Here is a 19872-nt window from a genome sequence, read left to right as displayed (position 1 = left end):
GATGTCCTAAACAGCACTCTGGCCTCAGAATCAGCCCTTAAGGCATTCAGATCTGGCTCAAGAAACCATGACAGTATTTCAGGCATGGAAAGACAAGACACAGTAGCAAACAAACAAAAAAAGCCTAAATGAAAGATCTCTGTGAGTGAGATCCCAGTGGAAAGAATGGGCCATCAAAGAAGGAGGCACCTTTCTCTGAAGGGAGGAGAAAACTTCCACTTTGACTATGACCTTGACTAAATAAGATCGGAGTTGGCGAGCTCAAAAGGCTTCCATAGCCTTGGCAACTCATGACAAGAGCCTCGGGTGATTACTGATGTCATAAATAAGAGTGTCAATTGTTAAATCAACAACAGGAGTCATTGTGCACTTACTCCCCATGTAGGATCTCTGTCCTTAATGGGTTGTACTATGTGAATCACTGGTATAACTAGTAATCAAACAGTAGTTTACACTTTGTGTGCCTGTGTGGGTGCAAACTGTTGCAATCTTTACTTAATATATACTAAATTGATCTTCTGTATATAAAGAGAATTGAAAATGAATCTTGATGTGAATGGGATGGGAGAGGGAGCGGGAGATGGGAGAGTTGCGGGTGGGAGAGAAGTTATGGGGGGGGGGGAAGCCACTATAATCCAAAAGCTGTACTTTGGAAATTTATATTTATCAAATAAAAGTTTAAAAAGTACTAAATATTTAAAAATAATTTCTAAAAATGTTATTTTGCTCTGATGCCCTCTATATTTGATCATCATGTGTAAAGCCTCTCTGCAGGACTGGTGATAACCATGATTTAAATATTGTAAACCTCTTTAGTGCATCTCTCCCCTAAACTGTATCTTTAATAAATAACTCTATAGCTTACTTTGCACTGTTCCATATGACTTCCGTTCATATCCAATGGATTGTTTACTCTGCAACAACTTCGGTGAGAATAACATTTTGAGTCTATGATACACGCCTGAGTCCTAACATGGTATTCTCTTCAGTTTATAGCACCAGTCCCAAATGGCTCAACTTAATTCAAATTCGCAGAGATCTTCTTAAGAGATCATATTAAAGCCAAAGAATCTTCCAATAGAACCAGAGAGCCACAAAGTTCACGAATATAACCACATCACTCTAGTTACCAATTATATTTCCTCATGAATGAATTTTTGAGTTGCAGCCAAATTTAAAATTAAAAAGATCTTGGCTCACATGGCCTTCATGAGAAGCCTAAGCGTTCGTGTTTCATTAAGAAGATAGAGCACAATATGGTTATATTTATGTAAGAAATAAGGTCTCCAGTTAAGATCATAAACCAAGAGCGATTTTTAGGGAACTTTGTCAGCTTTATTTGTTTATTTAAAATTCACATTATGCTTTTCCTCTTGAAATAGCCTTTGAATCCTGGAGCTGAACACGTTCTATGCAGAGTTACTGCAGTATCATTCTTGCAGAGTGGCTGATATTTTTGTTTCTGATTAAAATTCATGTTTTCTTTAAATAGCATGAAATATACTTCCACAGACCTCTTTGGCCTTGGTCACGAATATATAACCACTGAAAAATTTTCAGACAGGAGACTGGTAATTAGGCACAGCTTGAAAATCCAATCAAACTCATCTACTTTTACTTCTGGGGAGAGCCTGGTGATTGCCATGGAAGTGTGGGAATCTCAGATGTGGTTCTGCAGAACTTACCTGGCTCTCATTATAATCACACAGCAAAAAAATAATTAGCAGGTAGAGTTCCTGGATTTAATTCATAAAATCTACTGAGCAGAAAACATTCTCAACTAAAAGCTAAGGAGGATAGTTGAGTGATAAAAGTTAACACAAATCATACATGTTCAACAGCAGTTATACTTTTAGTTCTCTAGTATCAAATAGTGAATTTCATTTCTTTCTTTTTTGGGGGGGTGAGGATCTTTTTCTGTCTTTTCTTTTTTTTGACTTTCAGAATGTCCTATTATAAAGTGAGTGCATTATATACATTCTTGTTGCCATAATTCTACATTTTGTCACAAATGTGCATATTTTTCATGGCAGAAATGCAATATAGTTAAGGCTTTGGAAATAGATATATTAAAATATTCCTAGGTTCTAAATCAGCTATCATTGATTGTTTTCTCTAGATATCTATTTATTAAATTAGCTATTTGTGTAAATGTACATACTTATGGTATTTTAAAAGAGATCATATTCAATGTAGCAAAAAATGAACGGCAATATTTATACACTAACATAAAAACAAAAACACCAAAGTGTTACTGCACCCTCTCTGCATAATATATACAAATTACTATTTGTAGTAAGTTATCTTTGCCTAGTGCTTGATTCTTACTCAACAAATATCCTCCATAATACTTTGTGACATGATATAAAAATTTTTTAAAAAGCTGTGCTACAAATTAATGATTGCCACAATCTCTGTACATACCATATACTGTTAAGATTCAGAGGATAAGGAAAATAATATTCAATTAGGGGAATGTAATAATTTAACGATGGAAGTAGAGAAGCATGCTTTGGCAATTGATAGGCAGAAACAGAGAGAGACATTTTACACAGAGCAGAAAGTGGAGGAGAGGAAGCATAGGGACTCATCAGTAGCATAATGTAATATAATTTTGGTAGGAACAGAGTACTGGAAGTACATTGAGATGACCTTGTGTAAAATTTGAGTGCCAAAATTAGAAATATGTAATAATTCAGAATGGTTTGGGAAGCCATGGAAATATTTTTCTTTGTTTATAATGATGGAGAAATATTTTTGAAGTGCATTTGGGGACAATTAATCTACAAGTGATGGGTAAAGTCAATTGACAGAGATAGACTCCAAATGAAAGGACCAACAGGGAAGCTAAAGCAATAATGCAGTTAGCCAAGAGACAAAGAATACATGAAATAGAGTGGTTGTAATGATACTGGGAAGATGAGGATATATTTGAGAAATTTTATGGTAGTAGAAAATACAGAACTTGACAAATGACTGGCTACATGAATAATAAAGAGGGAAAAGTAAAATGATCCCGAGGCTTTAGGTTACAGTTACTAGGAAAATAGTGACACTGTAAACAAACAAGAGAAGACTTTGTGAGGAATATTAAGGGAGAAATTTGTTTCCAGCAAGACACAAATACATACATACATACATACATACATATACATACATATATATATATATATACAGATCTACATATATGAATATACATATATATTATAGATTTACTAGCAAAACTATTTCATACACCAACTAGCCATTCCCATGGACTAGACACTGAATGATGAGAAAAAAAAAGGTAGTTAAATAGTTTTGTAGTTGAATAATTTGTTTAAACTTTGGTGGTTTCTACTGCCAATTCTGGTCAAGAAAATGAATTGGATTAGGGAATGAAGGTTCTCAACTAAAGCACAATGTGGACTTCCAGGAAGAGCACTTTATGCTTTGACAGAGTTGATTTTAATGGAATGCCTAGATAGATTTATATTTTAACAGTATGTAATGAAATTGCTTAGGCCTTCATTATCTGAACAGAACTGTGATTCATATTGGCAAGTCACTATGAGTTAGAAGGCAGAGAAATATCAACGAGGACAATGTCTATTTAATGTTTTAGGTTATAGGATGAGGACATACTGATAATAATAATCGTAGCTACTATTAAAGCTAAGTGGTTAAGAGTGCAGCCTCTGGAATCAGACTTCTGGGTAAATTCTGGTACTACACTCTACTATATGTGACTCTGGAACAATTTTTGATTAACTCCTCTGATCCTCAGTTCCTTTATCTGTACAATGAGAATAATAGCAATAACTAACACATTTATGTATTGTAACAATTCAATAGCACAATATATGTACACTAATTGCTAATAATGCCCCAGAAATATTTGGCTTAGGTTATTACTACAGGTCTAATGCTATGCATGGGCTACTCTGTATAGCTCCTATGTCTTAAGAATGAAATCAACTTAATCACTTCCCTCAGCTCCATTATATACAAGAAAAAAACATGGTATTAATGTTGTATGCCTTGACATGGGAGGAAGTTGCTCCTTGTGCTATATAACTTGATAAACCAGTAACTTTTATTGATCATTCACTATATGACAGGAAGTATTCTAAGAACTCTACATGTGAGGTGGGCATTTGGTACAGCAGTAAGGTGCTGCTTGGAATGTCTGCATACCATATCAGAGCACTGGATTAGAGTTCCAATCCAGCTTTCTTCTAATGCACACCTTGGGAAACAACAGGTGATGGCTTGAGTTCTTGGGTCCCTGACACCCATGTGGGAAACCCAAATGAAGTTCTGGTCACCTGGCATTGGCCTGCCCCAGCTGTGACTGTTGAAGGCATTTGTAGAGTGAAAGAGTGGATGGAAGATCTCTCTCTCTCTTTCTCTCTCTCTCCCTTTCAAATAAACAAAAATAAATAAATAAAATTTTTTGAAAAAAAAAAAGCACTACATAACTACATCAGTGTAGCAGCAATCTTATGAGGAAAAGTCCACATAATAGATGAAGAAACAGAAGAACAGAGAGGTTAAGTAATATGCCCAATATTACATAGTGATAAATATTAATCAGTGAGGTTAAGTAACATGTCCAGTATTACACAGTGAGAATCTGAACCCTGGCATTCTCAGTCCAGAGCCAATGTTCTCTCTCTCTCTCTCTCTCTCTTTTTTTTCCAAAGAGCAATTTATTTGAAAGGCAGAGCAACACAGAAAGAGAGATGGGCAGACAGATACAGATCTTCTATCTGCTGTTTCACTCAACAACCAGGGCTTGACCAGGCAAAGGTCGGGGTCCAGGAACTACATCCAGGCCTCCAACATAGGTGGCACAGGCCCAAACATTTGGAACATCCTCCGCTGCCTTTCTAAGCACATCAAAGGAAGCTGGATAGGAAGAAGAGCAACTGGGTCTCAAAATGACAGTCTAATATGGGATGGTGGCAAGGCAAGAGGTGAGTTACCCTGCTGCACCATAATGCTGGCCCAGGAGCCATTACATGCCCCATTTCATCTCATTAAGAAAGAGTTTTTTGGGGGCTGGCACAGTGGCGCAGTGGGTTAAAGCCCTGGCCTGAAGTGCTGGCATCCCATACGGGCACCGGTTCTTGTCCCTGCTGCTCCTCTTCCAATCCAGCTCTCTGCTATGGCCTGGGAAAGCAGTGGAATATATCCCAAGTCCATGGGCCCCTGCACCCATATGGGAGACCCGGATGAAGCTCTTGTCTCCTGGCTTCAGATCGGTGCAGCTCTGGCCATTGCGGCCATCTAGGGAGTGAACCAGCGGGTGGAAGACCTCTCTGTCTCTACCTCTCTCTGTAACTCTGTCTTTCAAATAAATAAAAAATAAAATAAATGTTTAAAAAAGAAAGAGTTTTACAAAAAAAATTTATGGATTATGAAATATTATAGGAAATGCTTAATGAATTCAAAGGAACAAAATAATTTAAGATATTTACATGACTAGCAAAAATAACCTGAATGCATATGGTTTTTAATAAGTTTTATCAGTTCTTTGCAAGCATGGCTTTTATTTGTAAACACTATAAAGAGTCAACTTAAATTGTTGTATGAACTTGAAAGTACATTGCAAGTTCATGTATAGATGACTTCTGCTCTGAAACTCTGGGTTGTTAAACTATCTTCCTTTATAATAATAATAATAATAATAATAATAATATAGCATAATAATTAAAACCCTCTCTAACCTCCCATTTAAATGCAAGATTTATTTAGTTTGAAGAAGACCTTAAATGATCTTGTTAAATTCCACTACATAAAGACATGTTCCTTGGGTAAATTCAAGCCATAATGTTTCCTCCCAGTGCTCTACATTTTCTTGTATACAGCTTATGTTTAATCTCTAGCAATCCAATTTCTAAGGGCATATTATAATAACTACATTTCTTTAAAAATACAAATTGGTCCAACACAGAAATTGCTCAGAATTAGAAGGACCTTATTATAAAGCCAAGTCTTTGAATCTCTTCCTTCTCTACATCAACAATATTCATAATTATGGTAAATAAAGTGAAGGACCAATTTTTGACTTTGAATTGTCTTTGCTTTCAAGACATTTCTCTCATGTTGTAGTATCTTGGCTGTGAGTTTGTTTGAAACTATGGAGGTGTTATTAAACCTAATTTTCTCAGGTGTGTCAAAGAATAAAAATGTAGGCTACATATATCATACATTTGCATTTTCTTTCCTTTAGTCTTCTTTCAAGCTTGGTCTGGCTTATGATATCAAGGTACAAAATAACACTATCATGGACTTTGAGGACTTTTAATCTTTTATATATTTCATTGTCAATTACATATTACTTTTCTTGATAAGGAGGGCTGGTTAAAAACTAACTGTAGTGTGAAACTATGTTTTAAAGACATGTAGTATGTGGAAATCAGTTTTTTCAATCTAGAAGAGCTAGTTGTCATTAATGAAACTGAACACTGGATGGCAGTCTTCCCTAGTAATAAAAATAAGAGCTATTGATAAAATAGGAAGAACTGATTCTAAATAACACCCTAGAAAGCCTAAGTAGTTTGCCAGTTTTAACAGCTAAAAAGTCAGCAAAGAAGAACTTTGAACAAAGATGGTGACAGAATCAGAATGTTAAAAATAGTGAGCTTGCTTGGTATCATCATGAATATGTGAAACTTGCTTTTCAGTTGACTTGACAATGTTGTGCATCTGAATCAGTTTCAGAAGCTTTACTCCAATTTCCAAAAACTCAGTCTTAGACTGCAAATTAGATCCACCTTATTTATTGAAATCCTATACCCAGTCTTCACTAAAGATATACCTAGCATAATTATAATTTGAGGTGAATTTACCTCAATGAGAACTCATAGTTTGCCTGATCTTATCCCCCCAAAGTATCCCTGGTGGTTGCTTTTGTGCTTTCTTAATCAAGATCCTTCACATGGAAAAGGGTGCATGAATATATCTGATTTTTATATTTCAAAGCGACCTTTCTTCATTTTCTAATTGAGGTGAGATGGACTGGAATGTACTAGACATTTCAATGCTTATTCATATTACAGTGTGGTTCATGAATATTGGAGTAAAATTGACTTAAATTTGAGCCTGAACTCTGCCACTAATAAGCTGGATGAATAATTGAATGTTATTTAATCTCTCTGATCTTCAGTTTCCTCAACTGTAAATGAATGAATCTATGAAATGATACCATCTCATCGATTTGGCCTAAATATTAAGTAAAACTAGGCATGCAAAATGCTTTGATCATCTTGGACACACGGTATGCAGTATGTGCTCAATTAATTTAGCTATTATTATTATCATTACTGTCATTATCATCTTCACTAATATATTTTGTATTCTTTTTTTCCTTTTCTTAGGTGATTTCTAGACATACAGCTAACTGGAGGAATTTTTTAGGAGTTTCAATTACTAAATAATTTGTATTAGTCTTAACAGCAATATCTACTAGGTTTATAGACTATAGCGTGGAAAATAAGACAATAATAATAAAGTAGAAGTCATATCATTTCCTTTTCCCTTCATATATTGTTAATATAACATACTGAATCTTTCAATATGCTGTGTGAAGATGAAACTGTTACATTTCAGAAGAGCACATTCTTCTCCTTAAATAACCTCTGTTTCAGACACATTTTTCTAAAATTCTTATAGTTAAGGGAGAAAGTGAGATGAAATGGATTTTGTGTCATTTTCCAGCAGCATTTTCTTACTTACAAAAGAGAAGTATGAATATTTTTCATTCACAGACTTACTTAATATGTAATTCAGCATGTAATTACATAGAAACGAACCAAAAAACTTGACTTCCATGAGCCATACTACACAATGTTCATGGAAAGGTGTATTATGAAAAGTTTTCAATTAGCAATAATTGCGCCTCGGATAAACCTCATTGGCTACGATACTGCCACTGTGCAAAGCTAAGTATATTATGAAAAAAGATGCATTGGATTTTAAATTTTTTGCACAAAATAAACTAATGAACTAATCTTTAAATTCCACTTTTCCATGAATGTTTTTGATGTGCATTCATATGCATATATGAGATCCTAATAACTAAATTAGTCAAAAATTTAAAATTCCTGACATAAATTTGCTAAAGAGCTGGAAAATTTCTTTTTTATCTTGCTTAAGAAAATGAAGAGTTGGGGCCAGCGTTGTGGTGCATCAGGTTAACACCCTGGCCTGAGGCACCGGCATCCCATATATGCACTGGTTCGAGACCCGGCTGCTCCACCTCTGATCGAGCTCTCTGCTATGACCTGTGAAAGCAGTAGGAGATTGCGTAAGTCCTTGGGCCCCTGCACCCATGTGGGAGACCCAGAAGAGGCTCCTGGCTCCTGGCTTTGGATCGGCATAGCTCTGGCTGTTGCGGCCAATTGGGGAGTCAACCATTGGATGGAATACCTCTCTCTCTCTCTTTCTCTCTCGCTCCCTCTCTCCGTCTCTCCTTTCTCTGTGTAATTCTGACTTTCAAATAAATGAATAAATCTTTATAAAAAATAGAAAATGAAGAGTTAATCTAGATTTCAGTACCAAAACAAAATAAATTTAAATTTAAAAAAAAGGCACTTGAAATCTATAATTAAGGCAAGCCTTAAGGTTAAGCTTTTAGTTGTTATCTAGGAACAATTTACGTTTGAACAAGAATATCTCTGAAAAATTAATGTGCAGGGTCTTAGTCCACCCGAACGAGGATGGACTGGGTCCAAAGAAAGTAAATGCGCCGCTTGCCCGTTCCCCAGCCTCCCGATCCCGGAGACAGTTAGACGCAGCGGGGAGTCAAGTCAAGCAAGCAAGAACTCCGTTTATTGCGTGTATAGCAAAGCCTTTTAAAGCACAAGACCACATGATTACTGGGGCAGGGCTTAAGGACCAACAAATTACTTAAAATGTCATTTACAGGGCGACTTTTTACAGGACCAGCCATATGTCTGTACACTCGTCATCAGTTGTCACCTCCCCTGATGCTGCGCGGCCAATCAGCTTTGGTAGTAAATGACTTTGGGCACTGCCCACCTTACTTGCTTTGGGTGCCATCTTTGAATTGCCACGTGTGCCTAATTTCCCCACAGGTTCCCCCTTTTTTGTTTTATATGAAAGAAAGAAAAAGAGGAACTGAGCGGAGAGTGTGCCTGTCTTAGGTTGTCCCCTCTGAGTGGGATCAGCCCTTTAGGGAGCATGTCTGTCTTAGGTTGTCCCCATCTGGGGATCTTACCTATCTTTGACTAATACTCCAGCTGTTAAGGGCTGCCCCAGGGGATCTTACCCGTCATTGGCTACCACCTCAGCAACTTAGTGTATGATATATTATATCTCTACATCTTGGCAGTGGCCGTGAGCGGATGTATAGAGTTCCCAATCTGGCACTTAAAGAGCGGCATAACCCATTTCTTAGAGAGTGGCATATTGTTGTCGGACCACCATTAACTGGACCGCAGTGATGCAATATTTGACAAATTTACAAGGACAATGGAGACCAAGGGTCCACAAGGGGGAGGAGATAAGGAAGCCATCCCCAAGGCCAGACCACAGGTAACTAGAGCTTCAAGGTCTTCTTGGAGGATCTTGATCTTGTCCTTGATGATGCTGGAGTGATTAGCATAAAAGTAGCACTCCTGATGTACCATGATGATCCAGTCACAATGAGTCAGGGAGTTCAATATGGTCTTTTTATCCCTGTAAGAGAAGAAAAATCACTCCTCAGGAGGGGGTCCTCCTGGGTGACATTCTTAAGGTTTCTTACAGGTACCCATCCGGGATTGGAATTCCCCTCAGGTAAGACACATCCAAATCCTCTACCAGCACTTTTCAGTGGGTCTGGTCCTTGCCAGCATCCCGTTAGTGGGTTTTTCCATTTTACCCTAACCGAAAGGTAGGGCACTTGGAGGGACCAATGTCTGTAAAAGGCTGACAAGGGCTGATGTTCTGGAAAATTTAAAATATTTAAGGTGAGCATGGCCATTTGTAGCTGGTCTTGTGGGAGTATTATTTCCCCTTTTTGTTTTATAAGTTGTTTTTTTTTTTAAATTTTATTTTGTTTGTTTGATGATTGTCCTTATAGGTTATGAGGAATTTTAGTAGAGTGTTGAATCATTTTACATCTTGGCAGCACTTTTAATCTAAACATTCCGATTGGTCATTATCTCTGCAAGATGATAGATATATCTTTTGACATCTCCAGGGGCCCTTCTGGAGATACCAAAAGTTTGGAGAATTTAGGACTTTGATTTTTACAAAGTTTGTTAAAGGTGCCAAGAGAACTTAGAGTATCTGGTTAAAACAGAATTTAACATCCTGAAATGACAGCTATTTATTTAATTAGGGCAATTTTAAAACTTTTAGACCAGATCTAATGATATTTAATGTAGTTTTTTAGGACTTAATGCCTTTTTTATTAATCTGAACTCAACAGAGACAGAGTATACAATAGATTACCTTGACAGAACATGAATTTTATGTTTTTTTGTTGTTGAATAATCCAGAAATAAAAACCTTGAACATAAGAGTTAGCACATGAAATCATCACATAACTCAGAACTATTTAAGAGTCAAAAAGAGCTTACAGGACCTAACTCTAGAAATGGCAGAGTAACCAATTAAGCAGACACTATTAAAAAAGAGAAGTCACAGTTTTTGCAAAAACAGATCTGTAAAAGAAACAAGTTTAAAGCATATCAAAGTCATGTAAAGGATTGTATACACAGAATTTACTCTTATTTACATAAGACCACTTTATCTGGAAAGCAAAAACATGAATACGATATAGGTCTGACATCATTTACAATATTTTAATACACTTTGCATAATCTGAATTGACTTGAACAGTTGTTACTTTAACAAATTTAGAGTCCCATCCTTTGAGAGTTCCAGGGATCCTACTGGAAGCCCCAAAGTTGGAAGACTTAGTTTTGAATTTAAACTGTAAGAGAGTCAGAGAATTAAAGCAACATACATTTTCTCAAAATTTATGTAGAATGGATTTTGGATGAGGCTTAGGCTTTCTACTTAGAGTCTCTCAAGGCTGCAAATCCTTACTCTCAAGGGGACTGAATTTCACTAAATTGTGATCACCATGAGGCAAGGACCATGGGGCCATCTTAGTGTCTGTCTATCAGATGTGACTATTTTTTATATATGTAGTGATTACTTTTTTGGTTTTTTAAGACTACTTATTTGAAAGGCAAAGGGAGGAGAGAGAAAGAGAGAGAGAGAGAGAGAGAGAGAGAGAGAGAGAGAGAGAGAGAATCTGCATCTGCTCATTCATTTCCCAGATAGATCTAAAAGCCAGGCCTGGGCTTGTCTGAGGCAAGGAGCCTGAAATTCCATCCAGGTCTCCCATGTAGGTGGCCGGTGCCCAGGTACTTGAGCCATCATTTGTTTTCCCAGGTGCATTAGCAGACAGCTAGATCAGAAGTGAAGCAGCTGGGACTTGAATTTGGTGCTCATTTGGGATGCCAGCATTGCAGAAGGTGGCTTAACTTGTTGGGTCACAGTGCCAACCCAATGATTAATTTTTGAAGCATTAAATGAACCAACTTGAAATTTTTATATCCTGTGAAATAACTAAGTACAAATTCAAATGTGTCCTTTATATCACCTTTCTACCATAACTAAATAATAACTGAGAATCTTATGAAACACTGGCAACATTTTCTTTCTCTTATGAATCGCAAGTTAATCCTGACTTTACCTTCACCTTTACTCAGACCATTACTGGAATGTGAGTCTATTTTAAGGATGTGCAACTTAAGCAAGATTTAGGAAGATGCCCAAAGGAAAACAATGAAAATGATTAAAGGGATTAGAAATAATCTGCAACATAACGTATCAGGATTGTAGCAACTTACTTCAGGAGGCAGAGTACCCAAACAAAACATTGGCTTTATTAGCAATATCCCCCTGTATGTTAAGTGAATACTTTTGATTTTGTGATGGTAAAGCAGTAAATGGATTTAAATTTCCTTTATTCAGTGTATGTGCATGTGTGTGTAGAGGAGAGTAAATATACTATATCAGGTAAAATGACAACTGTTTGATAGATACTGTGCACATTTCAATGACTTTTTTGGGTTGACTTTACATATAGTCCTTAAAAGCAAAAAAAAAAAATTGCCTATGACTGTTACTTTTTAAGAGGTTTTATTTTTGGTTCATACATATTAAGTGTATATATTTATTATAGGTTATTATGTGATGTTTAGATGTATGTATACATTGCATAAGGGTAAAATCAGGGTAATTAGCATATCCATCATCTTAATCATTTATCATTTCTTTGTAGTCAAAGCATTCAAAATCCCTTCTTCCATGAGCATTTGGCCCAGCAGTTGAGATGCTGATGTCCTTTACTGGAGTACCTGGATTTGATCCAAAATTCTGGCTCTTGATTCCAGCTTCCTGCTACTGCAGATACTAGGAAGCAGCAGATGATGGTTAAAGTACTTGTATTCCTGCCACCCATATGGGAAATCTGGATTGAGTTTTCAGCTCCTGGCTTTGACCCAGTCTAGTCCAGCTCCAGACATTGTGAGCATTTGAGGATGCCAGTGCCACAGGCGGAAGATTAACCTACTGTGCCACGGTGCTGGCCCCACCAAATGTACTTTCTAAAATGTGATATTTTTGAGAGTGAGACGAGACACTTACTTGTAAAATGACCAAAACTTTCAAAAGAAAATTGGGATACATGTTCATTGTGATTGAAAGCATATCTTTGATGGGTTATGGGTAAAGTTTCAGTTTTTTTCAGGTCCCTGGCAAGATGTATCATAAGTTTCCTTGTGGGTGGTAGTCAATTCCTAGACTTTATTTGTACCCATAACGTCTAAGTGGGTTTAACATGGTAATAATTCAATAATAATGATAATTACAAGTATTTGCTGGGGGTCAGGCATTGTTCTAAGAACTTAGTGAGTATTAATCTTCATAAAGCCATTCAAAGCCCTATGAGATTCTAATACAATCATATGTCACATAATGACACTTTCATCAGTGATGAACCACATATATAATGGTGGTCCCATAAGATTATAATGGAGCTGAAAATTCTTTTTTTCTTTGACAGGCAGAGTGGACAGTGAGAGAGAGAGACAGAGAGAAAGGTCTTCCTTTTGCCATTGGTTCACCCTCCAATGGCCACCGCGGCCGGCGCGCTGCGGCCGGCACACCGCGCTGATCCAATGGCAGGAGCCAGGTGCTTCTCCTGGTCTCCCATGGGATGCAGGGCCCAAGGACTTGGGCCATCCTCCACTGCACTCCCTGGCCACAGCAGAGAGCTGGCCTGGAAGAGGGGCAACCGGACAGAATCCGGCGCCCCGACCGGGACTAGAACCCGGTGTGCCAGCGCAGAAAGGCAGAGGATTAGCCTATTGAGCCGCAGCGCCGGCCCTGAAAAATTCTTAACACCTATTGATCTTCTAGCTGTAGTAGCATCATAGCACAATGTTATTACTCACATGAATTCTATGATGCTGACATAAACAAATCTGCTGTATTGTCAGTCAGATGAAAATGTAATACTTAAAACCATGCATGCTGTATAATACTTGATAATGATAGCAAAGAGCTGCTATTGGTTTCTGTATTTACTATTATTGTTATTTTACAGGATACAATTTTGACATTAAAAAAGTTTACTGTAAACCAATACATTGTGTTACACAGATAACAGCTTCATACATCTCAAGTTTCAAAAAACTCTTGATTGTATCAAGAGACCATGCTAAATGATTGACTCACACCACCCATGTTTTCAGTATGTGATTTTCACACTAAAATGGTATCACCTAATGACACATACCTTAGAAGCTATCCCCATCATTAAATGACGCATGTATTCTCTTTTCTCTCCAGCATTTTCTCCCATGACAAATTTTTGCTACTTTACTGAGTATATTTGTTGAGCCCCTTCTCTATTTGAGGCCTAATGCTGGAATTCATGGCACTTACCAAACTCTTTTAAATTATATGTTTACTTGCTTTTCTTTCTTACTAAACCAGTTCTTACCCCAGTATGCATGGATGGATGGTAGTGTCTAATAAATTCTCCTGAAAGTATATGAAATATTTTATGTATTTGAATATATTTATTTCTGGGCAGAGATTCAATAGCTTTCACCAGATTTTTCACAAGGGATCATGTGCCATAACAAGTACCTCTGCTATAACTTTGAATTTTGAGCAGCTCAGTGCTTAAGACCATGAATCCTGGATTCAGCCAGATCACCTACAAAATGTATGATACATAGTAAATGACATAGTTTTTCAGCTTGGATTTTTTTTTTGTAAGTTTGTTGTGGAAATTAAATGAAGTGTTTTGTGTAAATTGCTTAATATAATGCCAAACATATATGTTCAATAAACATAAGAAAAATATAGTATTTTTTAAATAGTAAGAACTCAGATAACAGCAAATAGGTAATGTGAACATTCCTCTAAGACAGTTTTTCTCAAGCTTGGCACTATTGACATCCTGGGTCAAATAATGTGATATCCTGCATAATGCAGAATTTTAAGCATCATACCTCTAACTATTAGTTGCCAGTAGCACACTCTCCCAGTCATGACAATCAAAATGCCTCTAGACACTGCGAAATATCATCTGCAGGGATGAAATTGCATCTTCCCATTAAGAACAACAGATCTAAATAAAGTTGATCAATAGTCTATGACATAGTTTATAATAAATTAATATCTCACAGTTGGAGATAATATATTGTTCCGATGGGTGAAAGATCACTTTCTGTGGAGAGGACTGACTTGTGATTTTGATTAGTAGGAATTCTCCACTTATCTTCAATCAGATGTTAATTGTCTTACAGGAGTCCAGAAGCTTTGATAAAGAAAGCAAGTTGAGGCATTCTCTAATCTATAGGTACCTCTATCTCATAACTATAATACTTTTAAGGTAAAATTAAAAGAACTTTCATATAAAAATCATTTACTTCAGCAGAAATGTATGCTCAAAACCCACGAATCTTTCACTATCTCAGAGAAATTCCCGAAGTGCTGTACTGGAATGTAAACATACAATGGAAATCTCTGAGATCTGGAAGAGAATTAGAATCTCATTATCCTACAGCCAGCGCCGCGGCTCAACAGGCTAATCCTCCACCTAGCGGCGCCGGCACACTGGGTTCTAGTCCCGGTCGGGGTGCTGGATTCTGTCCCAGCTGCCCCTCTTCCAGGCCAGCTCTCTGCTGTGGCCAGGGAGTGCAGTGGAGGATGGCTCAAGTGCTTGGGCCCTGTACCCCATGGGAGACCAGGAGAAGCACCTGGCTCCTGCCTTCGGAACAGCGCGGTGCGCCGGCTGCGGCGGCCATTGGAGGGTGAACCAATGGCAAAGAAGACCTTTCTCTCTGTCTCTCTCTCTCTCTCTCACTGTCCACTCTGCCTGTCGAAAAAAAAATTTAAAAAAAATCTCTTTATCCTTAAAATTGTATCCAATGATTGTAAGGTAAGGTAATATATGTGTAGATTGACCTAATGCTAGGTATTGAAATGCATTTTTATGATTTGGTCATGACAAAGTAAGAAAGTGTGATGGCCCTTTTTTTTCTTTGCCCTCTGCAAACATAGCAAAAAGAAACTTCTCAACTCAGTTAATGCACACAGTCAGCATGATACACTGGCTTTGTATTATGAAATCATATAAATATAACGGTTGTGTGTAAAAGTCCTTGATGCTAAGGATTTCAAAGTCATATTACAAAAGAGCAATTTGAGGGAGAAAATCATTCTGGTCTTTTTGAAAGTTTCATGTATTCACTACCATAAAATACATTTTCATAGTTTATCATTAATCTTTATTGGTTGTCATAAACAGATAGAAGATTTGGTGTCACATGCTCTGCTCTGTATCTTAAGATTAAAAATAAAATACATGGGGACGTCACTGAAATTCATGTGTATGATTAGACTAAATTAAAAGCATAAAATATGCTGTTTCCATATATCTTCATCAAGATGTCTGAAAAATTAAAAAAAATTTCAAGTAAATTTTGTTGTGTTCCTACTCTACATGATAAATGCATACTTAAAACACAAAATCAGCTATGCATTTTCTTTGAGTAATATATGTTTATCATGAAGATTTACAGGCATGAGTAGAGTATCTTGGGGAAATAAATGTATTATGAATATAAAAATCATTGTGAGTATGGAATATGCACAATCTGCCTAGATATTAAATTATATTCTTAACCTGTAGCATATTAGAACCTGAGTTGGCAATTCAGGTTGTGCTTAGAAAATGTCCTCCTTAAAACACTATGTAGAAAAATATTTCATTTTGCTCCTGTGAATTATAGCAACTGCTCATATACACTAGTATAAGGATTTCCTGTATTTGTCAATTCAGGGATGCACAATTTCAAACTGAGAGTTAGAGCATTTTATGTTCTTGCTTTTCAGTTCTGCTCTCCTCTTCATGGTGCTCGCATTCAGTGTTCAAGAAAGCAAATATTTTCACTAAAATCCAGTTAAATTCAAACAATGAAAACCTGTAAATTCTAATACAAAATTAATATTCTGTATTACACATACATACATCTTTAATGGCAGAATATCAGACTCAATGATTCTCCTGAGAGCATTTAAGTCATTTGTCTCATTTTGCAGGAAGAGAAACCAGGGCCCAGAAGGAAATGACTTTTCCACTGTAAAAAGTAATAGTATACACTAATTTTAACCCTGACATTGGGAGGAAGTAAGCCACATAAAATGACTATATTAAACAACCAAAGGAGAAAGTGCTGACATAGAAGTACTATTAAGATATTTAAACAATGAACATTTTTAAATAAAGGTACTGGAAGCATCAGAAAGAGACATTTTCAATTTGTTGCTCTTAAGGAAAGCAGGTTAATCTCCCACCAGGACTTCCTTGGGAATTGTCAGATAAAAATAACAGTGCTGTTGTGGGCATTTGGCTTAGCAATTAAGACACTGATTAGAATGCTCCCGTCCCATATTTTAAGTGTCTGGGTTTGATTCTTGGCTTTGGCTCTTGATTCCAGCTTCTGCCTAACACAGACCATCAGAGGCAATAGTGATAGCTCAAGTGGTTGTGTGAGGAGGTAGATGAACAAATAAGCACTTGGAATGAGAAAATGAGGAGTCTTCTTTAGAGTGTACAAAACCCATGCTTCTCCCAAAAAGCTGCCTTTAGCAAGACAAAAGTGTAGATCCTACCCTTCTGAGTTTCCAGTTTTATTATGAGAATAGAAAGTTGACTATCATGTCATTCTGATGGTTCTTTTGTTTTATCCTGAGCAGGCTAGACAATTCCAGCATTCTGATGGATTTTGTTCCTGCCCTCTGATTTTTATCTGTTATTCTGCTTACAGAAGTGTGCTTAAAAGACATCATTTTGACAACTTTCTCTGGTCTTCCTCTCTTGAAGCCCCACCCCCCACCCCAGTCACTCCCACTGCTGTGGCAGGAGGTTTCTGACTTAAATAAATCTTGCTTTGCTCACTGCCTTGTCTGCCTGAAAATACTTCTAATTCTTCTATATGAGACAAGAATTGAGGTTGATTTCTTGCCATTTTACCTGTAACAGTTGGTTCTCTGCCACTTACATTGGAGCCCTGGATTGAGTTTCTGGCTCAGGCTTTGTCATGGCCCTTTCTTGACTGTTGTGGACATTTTGGGAGTGTGTCAGTGGGTGGGAGGTCCCTGTTTCTGTCTCTCTATTCTCTCTCTCTGCCTCTCAAATAAATAAGTAAAAATGTTTAATAAGAAAATTATAAGATTCATGGCAAAGCAGTGCAGCAAAAGGAGCAATAGATCACAGAACAACACTTATGTTTAATGCGCAGATATATGCAAAGTTTAAGAATCACTTGGTAGAAAGCATCTAAAAAGTCAAAAGAAGGCAAAGGAGAAGCAACACAATATTGCTATAAAAATAAATAGCAAGTGCTAAAAACTCAGGTATTAATACAACTTGAGGAGGAAAACAAAGCAGTTTACAAATTTTGTGACAGAGACATAGCTGAGGAAAATAACCAGCAAGCTTAGTGGACCTAGATAACTATTAGATTTACAAATAGAATTATTCAAAGCAAGAGAACCTAAAAATAGGTCTGACATGAATGGACACTTAGAGTCATTTGGTAAGCACACTAGTATTCATGTAGCAACTGAAGTAGGCAGGCATACAGGTTAAAATTGATTAGGTTTGTGAGCTGGAAGACCACGCCTTCACCATGCCCCTGTGTGACCTCATGCCCCTACCTGGCCACACCTGGGTGCCCACCAGCCAGTCAGGTTAATTAACCACTCCTCTTTGGAAGTGGTTTAAAAGCCCCCTCCTCTTGCCAGGAGGGGGCTTGCTGTAGCCCTGCACCTCCAGGGCGCATGGCCTTCGGGCCACCAACCCTAGGCTTCCTGGCCTAGAAGCTCCTCCACGTAGCTAGTTCCTGGTGCTCGGTATGAACTCAGATTTACCTCTCTCTCTTAATAAAGCTCTCACTCTCCTATGCATCTTTCACACTAAAAAAAAAAGCTTAAAATGTACCATGCTGCCTCGTGTATGGATGCCGGTATTTAGAATTTTTCTCTAAATATTAGGCAAGAACCCTCTTCGGCTTACTAATATTGGGGATTTACTAATAAGCATATGGTGATCTTGTATGGCACCTCAAATTCCGGTAGCATATGTGGCACCCCAGATGGTGCTTCTGGGGAACTTTCAGGGGCCACATTTTTGTATAGATTTTAGGGGGTCATTCCCGATATCAGAACCAACAATTCATGATTGTCTTGTATGGATCCTGGTCTATTTGATAGAAAGTAAGTGTGTAAGTCAGGATTCCCCAGAGAAGGAAAATCAGTAGGAAATCAATACATACAAATGTGACTTGTTTTTTAAAGAAATGTATTATAAGGAATTGGCTCACATGATTATGGAGGTGGGCAAGTCCAAAATCTGCAGGGTGGTTCAGCAGGCTAGAGATCAGAATGGCCAATGCTGCAGCTCCAGTCCAAAGGTCAGAAAGCTGGGGACCATGGAGAACTGATATTCCAGTTCAAGTGTGAAGGTTATAGAGCCAGGAAGACTTGATATTGCAGATGAAATTCAAAGGCTGTTCGCTAAAGAATTCTTTCCTTCTCTGGGGAAGCCAGTGCTTTCAATTTTTAATTCAGGCCTTCAACTGAATGAAGCCCTCCTACATTATGAAAAACAACCACTTTATTCAAAGTTCACTGATTTAAATGCTAATCTCATCCTAAGCACCCTCACAGAATAATGTTTAACCAAATATCTGTGCAATCTGGGACCACCCAAGTTGACCATTACAGTAAGACTATGTGTGGACAGCCTGTGACATTAGCCTATGCTGAACCTTTGATTACTCCACTATAAAATGTATTCCCATACTAGATTCCCTTTTAAAAATTATGTGAGTAATGTCCACAGGCCTTCAAAGCTAGAGACAAAGATAAAGGCAGGAAAATGGATTTCTTAAACTTGAAAAATAACAATCAATCTTACTTATGGAAATTTAGAAGTGGAATAAGCCTGATGAGGCAAAAGACTTAATGTAATAAATACAGAGCTCTAAATTTTGCTTCTTTAGCAGCTTTGCACATTGAACGGTAATTGCTAATCTGATTTTGCTAGTATTGCTATGACTTGCTTGAGATGCTTGATTTAGCTGTGAAGCACTTGCTTTGTTCTTGCTGTACTTCCCCTGTGGCTGTCTGTAGGGTTTTCCCAGCTGCAGAATTAAATCTTTGAGCTTGGCTTATGACAAATGTCACTCATCAATTAAGTTTTTTATTACTGTTTTGTCTTTTCATTCATTTGTGAAATTGAAATAATTGTGTGCATCCTCATCTTGCTGGTATTTAATG

General features: G+C 37.3%; 1 non-coding gene across 1 annotated transcript; it reads right to left on the bottom strand.

The window, feature by feature from the left end:
- Positions 1 to 7785: 7785 nt before the first annotated feature.
- LOC133753843 (U4 spliceosomal RNA) lies at positions 7786 to 7930 on the bottom strand. The gene has a single exon (XR_009865088.1). It is a non-coding gene; the product is annotated as a U4 spliceosomal RNA (small nuclear RNA).
- Between the last annotated feature and the right edge of the window lie 11942 nt (positions 7931 to 19872).

This window comes from Lepus europaeus, chromosome X (genome assembly GCF_033115175.1).
Source record: "Lepus europaeus isolate LE1 chromosome X, mLepTim1.pri, whole genome shotgun sequence".
NCBI lineage: Eukaryota > Metazoa > Chordata > Mammalia > Lagomorpha > Leporidae > Lepus > Lepus europaeus.
The sequence above is the reverse complement of the archived record's forward strand: the minus strand, read 5'-3'. Positions and strand labels throughout refer to the sequence as shown.